Here is a 9,075-nt window from a genome sequence, read left to right on the forward strand (position 1 = left end):
TCAACAAACAAACAATCGCAGTTTTCGATTGCATTCTTTTCTTTTATTTTTTGGTAATATTTTTTGAAGTTAAGACAGAAACTATTATCAATTATTTTTCAAAAAGTTAATAAAGTCAGAAACTATCAAAGTTATTTTTGCTCAAATGTGGAGTGCAGCTTTATCGGAGGGCCGCTTTTGACGAAAATGATTTTCAACTCAGTTAATGAACAATTTATATGAATTAATTGTTTTAATTACTTTTTCGTTAATGTACACTTCATATTTTCAGAGGACTTTTTACTATGTGACGCAATTACGCCTAGAGCCTTCACATTTGTCACTTTTAAATGTCATGGCTTTAAGCCAGATAGTCAAAGACTACAAACGCCTTCAATTAATGACCGCTGTACTTTTTAATGATATACTTGCCAACTTTTGCTCTTTCAATGTTACTGTACATGAAAAGTCCCCTGGTCGGCTCATAATTCACGCCAGAACTGTTCTCAGTTCGTGCAGACTAAAATACGCACATGGTTAGTTATAATCTTTCTGTGGTTAAAACTTATTAACTAAAACTGAGCTCTGTAGATGTTTCTGTATATAATATGGTTCATTTTTGGCGAAAAAATCAGAACGCGTATTTGAGCAGAGATCATTTTGGCGATTCAAAAAGCCGAAGGTATTTTAAAGCCGAAAGTATAGAGGTCTTCAAATTCTGCTGTCGTCAAAGTAAGCTGAGGTCTGAAAAAATTGACGGACACCTTCCCGGGTTGCCAATTTTTAGTAATTTTAGTACAAGGATCTTATATGATGTTATACCTTCAGATGAATTTCGAAATCAACCCAAAATTATTGCCAGATTTATACGTCAACGCCTGCACAGATGAAAAATAGATATAAAAAAAATAGACTGGCTTTATGAACTTGATTACAGCCTGATTAAGTGTCACTGTTCAGACTTGACAAAACACTGACAGAGAAAACTACGGATAATCATTACTGTCGGGTAGCACTTTAATAATAATAATAGCAGAGCTAATAAATAGACATGCTATGAAGTTTCTCTGTTCAGAATAGATTTCAGAGAAATATCTTTATCGGACACATCATTGGAAACTACTCTGAATTCATCTCTGAGCTACTCTGATCAGAGTATGAATCAATTTTTATTTCGCTGATTTTTCTCTGATTTTACTGTTCACTTTCTGACTTTGGCTCTGAGTTTTCACTGGATTTTAAATTGTTTCAATGAACATGTCCTTTATAGAGATATTCCTCGTTCAAAATGTTTTTGTACTGAAATATTCTGGGTAGCAATTTTCTGGGTACAAATTTGTTCTGGGTAGTATTTGAGTTGTATAACATTAGGTCGCTTTGGGTATTTTTTGCAGCGCTCACTGTTCGGCTTAAAATCCATCGGCTGTTTAATCACAATTTAGAGAACTTAAGCACTTTATACAACAAAAGCTAAAACTAATAACAGCCAAAAAAGTCAGCGTTTAACGCAAAAATATTTTACACTTCGTCATTCAAATTACGTTCATAATTATTCTCGATGACTTTCTGATCTTCAAATAACGAAAAAGCGCTTTTCAGCGTTGTTTACTGTAGCGTGCTGTGCGTTTGAGTGGATCAAGAACTCTTTTATAATTAAATGAGGCGAAAAAATAGAGAGAAATGGTGCCAATTTTAAAGTTCAGACCAGCAGAGCTTTAATGAATTTACTTAATACATGCAGAACGACTTTCAATTCATGATCAAATTAAATTTTTACAGTTTCTGGTAAAAAAAAAGAGAGTTGAGGGCAAATATTTCGATTCGGGTGCGTTTGTTAATCTTGTACGATCTTGCAAGAATCTGGCCAGATTGTGCATGATCTTGCAAAATTTCCGTACAAGATCTTGTAACATACAGTCGCGGCCACGGTTTATTTCAGATGTTCATCATAAGTACGCAATAACCCGTCAAACGCATATAAAGTCCAAACGAAAGTCCAATTTAAATACAAACAAGGAGGCTCGGTAAAGTGCGTTCGCACATTAAGTTCCGACCCGCTCATCTACATTTTTCACTTAATTGTCTACCAAATGAGATAAAAAATTAACATATCAACATATCGGTCAACAACCTACTAAAAGAATAAAACAATCTACGCTAGAGGGCCTGTGAGACCTGTGGCTACCATAAAATGACTACCAGAAAAGACGGCAATAAATATCAATTAGTTACAATTATTAATTACGACCAAAACTCCTTGCCCATTTTTTGAAAACCACTAATAACCAAATCAAAATGGCATCAGATAAGATTTATACTAGGAAGATTAACCGGTACTTTTTCGAACAAGATAAGGGATTTTTCTTCAATGCGTTTATTAAAACGTTGCTTTTTCTAAAAATGAATGCAATTCGAACTAATTAGAAACAATAGGCATCAAATGAAATCATTGAGAGAGTCTTTTATACCTCAATAGACAAGTACAGGCAAAAACTAAAAATTTGCACGAAAAATTGTGCACGAAAACGATGTCCCTCCAATCAATTAGGTAACAACCTGATGACTATAAACAATAAAAATTTTCGTTTGCATTTTTGGCAGTTGACAACATTTGTAACTCAAATATTGCCCATTATTGTGATACTGTGAAAAGAAAACAAAAACATACAAAAAAAGGCAGATACGCAAAAATCACAAAAATTGGTTTTATGAAAACTGGTTGTTCAAAAAAAAGACCATTTGAGGAAAATAAAACCGTTATGAAGGGAAAATTGTATTTCAACATATAAATGATGTGAATTTTATATAGAGATGCTTAGCTACAATTTAACAAAAATAAAATTGGCAGATCTCAAAAATCTATCACATTTTTTGAAAAACAAATATTTTCAAAATTCTTAGCCAACAAAAGCTTTCGACTAAAAGAGTAGACAGTTTGTCTTGCAACTACTCGGAAAACTAATTGCGACTGTTATTAATGACACTAAATGATAAGACTATAAAATAACATTAGAAACAAGCTGAACTTATAAAATTCACAAACAACTTTACAAAACCACTGTTTTGAAGCCATAAATTTTATGAGCTATTAGCCTCGAGAACATGACATTTTCGTTTGCGTCTCCTTTGATCATCATAACGTCTTTTTGTAAAACGACTATCACAAATTGACAACAAAAAGAACCACAAAAACTGAAAAGTACCCAAATTTCTCAAATTTCTTGTGAAACAAATGGTCGAAGCTCTGAAGACATCATTTTGAAAAATTATTGTTTGATTGAACAAAACATTAAAAAGAGCTCTAATTAATGAGACTAATTTACAAAAATTACACAACATTAAAAAATACGAAAATAAACGCAAACCAGAACAAAAAGGGATAAGTTGAAGAACACTATTACTTTTTTTAGAAATTTAATACGAAAGTCAAAACAACCATTAGCTATTTACCGATATCAGTTATTAACTTCATTTTTTTAAATCTATAGTTGGCCACGGAGACCTTTAATTACACAATATTTGGCATATGACAACAAAAATTAACAACAAATAAAATGCAAAATTAAAAAAACTCACAAATTTCTGCAAGAGAATTGTGTCGCAGCCCTTCAAACAATATGTTATGAAAAAAAACAAGTTGAGTTTCAAAATTTGTAAAACTTGATTCAGTTAGATTGTCAAATAATGTGACAATTTACAAAAGAAACAAAAACAACAGCAAAATGGGCAATTAAGAACAAAAATCAGAAAATTTTGTATGAAAAATCGTATTAACAAAAGCAAGAAAACCTTCCGTTAAATTAATCGACACAAAATTAGTTTGCATTCTACAAGGAGGAAAGGTTGACATGTACTTAATGAGAATAAGCAAAATGTTGTCTAAAATAATATAAAAAATTGACAAAATCAAAAAATCACAGAAATTTCCATAAAACAAAATTATTTAACAACATTAGACGCATTGGGCAACAACCGAATGAATATAAAAGGTTCACTTGCACCTCTTGAGGACGAATTTTAGATCTTTGAGTGGTTATACCTAAAAATCAGACTGCCAAATGATTAACAATTGAAGGCAAAAGACAAGAATTCAGTTAAATTTTTACTAAAACTCTTCCTCATAGCCAAAAAAACCCTTTGGTTCTCTGAAAACAAACTGTATCTACATTCGGCTTCAAATTTACGTAAATTGGAGCTGTCATTAACGGAGCTGTGAATATAAAATATTGTCAGTAATTAACATTAAAAACAATAGCAATATATTTTGAAAAAGGCAGCATCAAAATAAAAACCAAAAAGTCTCTGACTCTAAGAATCCATGATATTGTCGAACCTCTCCCTGATTTTTTTGCGAACCCAATAAATTGACCCAGTGTTCCAAGTGTTTGCGAATTAGAACAATTGTTTAGTGGAATTCTTCAAATATTAAAAACATCCAGGACGCATTTTGTGTAATTATTGAGTTAAATCTGCGAAAAACGACACAGTTTTATATCCAGAAGACGTTCAACAATAATGGATCATGCTAAGAGATTACGGCGAAAACTGCTGGATCATAGCAACTTACATTAGGCTTAAAAAGATTTTTTCATGCTCGCCGACTCTTAGGTTATGATGCTTTCGACTATTTTTTCTCCTTCCAAACCATGATTCTACCCGTTTTGTTCTGACGACGATCATTTTTGATAATCATACAAACAACTTTTATGATTCCATATAGCAAAATTCTTCACGTGATCTTGCAATGAATATTTAGGATGATTATTTAGACTGTTTTTGACGTTTTTTCGGCTATTTTGACGTTTTTAGACGTGCCAAGTCTTGGCCAAGACTTGCATCTAGACTTGCACGTCTTGACAAGACTTACATTTATACTGACAAGTAAAAAAAGTGACAAGATCATAGCTCTGAAGCAGTACTGCTACAAGACTTGCAATTTGGCGTGCCTAGTACAGATATTGAATTGCAGCTCAGTCCGGGATCACACTAATACACTCTATAAACTTGAGCAAGCGCACACAATTAACTAATACATCGGAGTTATTTTTGATATTTTTGTTTACAGTTGGATTTTTGTTTTAAATTTTGTTTTGGGAGCTTTAATTTTAGTTATCATATTTATTGGAAATTACTGAGTATATTAACGGCAAGTTGATGAGAGTTAATGTTTCAATTAAAAAATTCTCACTGTCCACCTAATACTTTTGCCTTATGAAATTCGTGTTCTGTGACTTCACCTAAGGACAATGCACAGATTCGTTACTTGAGGCTCAGATACAACTAAAGGGTAGAATCAGTGATCTGTGAAAGAATTATTAAAATCGGTCTCTCATGTCCATTGGGAAGAGAAATTTTTTATGGCGTTCAACGATTTCATCTTTCTAATAAAAACCCAATTACTGAGAGTGAAAATTTTTGTCATTTTTCTGCTCTAATTTTATTAAATATGCGCTTTAATTTTGTGCCTTCAGATTACTTTAAAAACACATTGTAAAAAAAATTCTAGTCAAAAAGATTTTTAAGAATACAAATTTTCATAGACGCCATAATATGAAGCTATGTATTTTTTTGAATTTTCGGAATAACCCGGATTGTTTATTTTTCCAACAAATTAGGTCTTTTCAACAAAATTGAACTGATCAACCAAAGAATTGAATGGACTACTTTTTATGATAAAAGCACAATCAATCGCAGGAGTTTTAAACAGAACTATTTTTCTGATGCAAAAGAATCTAATGCAAAAAGTTTCAAAAATGTCGACAGATTCCAACGTGGATTGGGGAATTAAGAACGATTATTGACAACACAAAAACATAGATCGTTAAATCAGAGACAAGTATTTTAAGCAGAATTGCGTCCCCCTTGTGTCTGTGAACTATTTTGCATCCTTGCAACCACTCTCGTTTCTGTCTGGTTAAAATCCATTTTTTTGCCGGCTCGTCTTGATGTTAATGAAATTGCCATACAAGAGAAATAATATTAAAAAATCTTTTTTCTGTTCGGCATCCCTGATTTTTTTCCGTGCAAACATTCTTTTAATATTCGGAGAACTTTTCTCAACAGGGACAAAACTGAACAATATATATATATATATATATATATATATATATATATATATATATATATATATATATATATATACATATATATATATATATATATATATATATTTATATTGTTCAGTTTTGTTCCTGTGGAGAAAAGTTCTCCGAATATTAACAGAAAGGTTTTTGTATATCTTTTCCCAACTATTTTGGTATTACAACAAGTTTTTGCAAATTTCAGTTCCATTGAAATAACCCACAGAGTTTTCAAAAAATTCAGTAGTTTTTGAGTTTTTTGTTGCTAGTTGACAGTTTGAGAGGCAAAATTAATTCTATACGAACAGGTTTCAAAATGTTGATTTACGGAAACTACATCTGATTTCAAAATCCATGAATTTAAAGATTTAAGGATATAGCTTTACCCATATTGGAAAAATGCTTACTCGGTCCTAACTTCAAGTCAATATCAGCAATGGGCCCGTCTCATTGTATGTCTATTATGGTTTTTCAGTACTGGGTAAGCCGAAATGGAAGTCTTTCAAGTCTTGACCAAGACTTGAATAACACTTCCAAGTTGATTCCGAAGTCAAAACGAACTTTTTAATTTGAAAAATTTTAATTGAAGATCTTGAACTTCGAAAAGTTTTGTAACGTGCCACAAATTCGATCTGAATTTTCAACCACTTACCGGGGTTTTGAATACTGATACCAAACTGATGATGATCGACACCAAACAGTACAGTAGGAGCCCAGGAGGTCGCAATAGGCCATTTCAGATGATTATGGACCGCTTTTTAGCCGCTTCAGCCGTGTCTGCTCATTTATTGCCGATTTTTTACAAAATTTCAAGTCAATTTTCATATCGTTGAATTATCAATTTCCGACCGCTAAAAAATTGCTAAATGATGTATGTCTATTACACTCCCTCAGTTCACCCTAACTTAGAAGTGCACGTGTTGACTATGAATTGTATTTAGACTGCTATTTGTAAAATGTGACATGATCATAGCTCATCAGTACTGATAAAATACTTGCAATTAGACGTGCAATTTCTTATATTGGCCTGCAGTTATGTCCGTGTGACTTTCCTCCCCGGACCATTTCATACCCAGAAACCTAAGAAACCGTTTAGATATACGTGATGCTTTTGGACTGGGTCTCCAAAGTTTGTTGCGACACTCAAACAGAAACTCACAGTTCACACAGTTATGTCTCTCAATCTGAAATTTTCAAGTCACAGCAACTTATCTCGAATCCGTGTTTACCAGGAAATAGAGTAACATCACGCAAAAGTTTTGCTTGTTATATCATGTTATCTTTTAGTTGAAAACTTAAAAAGCCAGGAAACTGTCTATGATTCAGATCTGATTAGAATGAGCAGTTCTTGTGAAAAAATAAGCCTTGGTATGGTTTCCCGAGGTTTTGGGTTTTTTATGCAACTTTTACCAATTAATCTTTTATTTTATCAGTATTCTTCATCCTGTTGACCTCTAAATATCAGTACAAATACAGTCAGCTTAGTTACAATTAGCTGATGAGCACAGGTAAATACATACTATAACCAACAGGTCATAAACAGCAACAAAAATTGATACAAGTTTTGTGAATTAAATTTCACGCCGGTTTTAAGTTTCTTCAGATGTTTATTAATCAGTGATCTCTTTAATCAGTACAGAGTTGCTCAGTTGAAGTTTTATCAACAAACGAGTTTTATTTGATTTGAAGTCCTTTGAGAATGCTGATTGTGTTTTACAAAAAAAACCGTATTAAGTTTTTGTGTTTTACAAAAAAACCATAATAAGTTTTGTATTTTCGAAAAATATGAAAAATATGAAAGTTTTAGAATAAGAACTCTTGCATGCTTCTGAACGTGACCCAGAAAGTTCCCACAGCCGCATCTGAAAAAGAACAAAGCATCATAATGCGATATCTAAAACGACACAGCTGAAACCATTGCCTTGGCTATATATTATCAACAAGCTTCTGTGAAAATATATTTTATCTGTCGTGTCATTGTTCAACTCACTTCTCACTGCTGGTTATCATACTTTCTAAGGTGAAAAAAAGGAAAATAACTTTCTAATTTTAGAATTTTTGATCGTTTCGTAACATTTTTCTTTGCGAAAATTTTAACTGATCAGTCTATTGGGTAACAGAGATAAGGTTAAATTGAGAGTATTTAGTGTGCTTTATGAAGGCTGTTTTGTGTTAAATTGGGAAAAAATGAGCTTTACAATCTCTTTTCGCCGCCCCTTTTTCATTGTGCTATTTCGGTTTAATAGGAACAACGGTTTCCAAGATAAATTACATTCATTAATTTTTTTCTTGAAATTTACATTCCATAATAAATATTGAATTTTGTATTGAAATTTACATTCTCTGTTAATTAAATTTGCAAAAAAACTGCACGATATCCATCCCTCCTCATATGATATAACTATCCCTCCTCACAAGAGCAGCTTATATCATTGGAAGAAAAAATTGGGTGCCGTTTTGGTATCAAAAATGTTTTTAAAATTATTAATAGAAGTTTTGATAAATAAGTGAATAGAACGGGTAAGCTCCGAGGCCTGATGAAAATAGCGTTTTCTTTGGTGTCCTGCTAATTTATCAATCAATACTAAAACTTTTTCAACAAAACTAAATCAGTTTTTTTAACTTTAATGTGGTAGAATTACGTCAGTGTAGCATATATATATATATATATATATATATATATATATATATATATATATATATTTATGTGTTCATTTATATATAAAAATATTATATATATATATATATTTATAATTGTATGTTCAATATATATATATATATATATATATATATATATATCTGAACAAATAATTTTATATATATATATATATATATATATATATATATATAATTGTATCTTCAATATATTTATATATTTATATATATATATATATATATATACATATACATACATACACACAAACATATATATATATATATATATATATATATAACTGAACATATAATTATATATATATATATATATATATATAAATATATTGAACATACAATTATA

Source organism: Convolutriloba macropyga, chromosome 8 (genome assembly GCF_964194025.1).
Source record: "Convolutriloba macropyga chromosome 8, txConMacr16.3, whole genome shotgun sequence".
Lineage (NCBI taxonomy): Eukaryota > Metazoa > Xenacoelomorpha > Acoela > Convolutidae > Convolutriloba > Convolutriloba macropyga.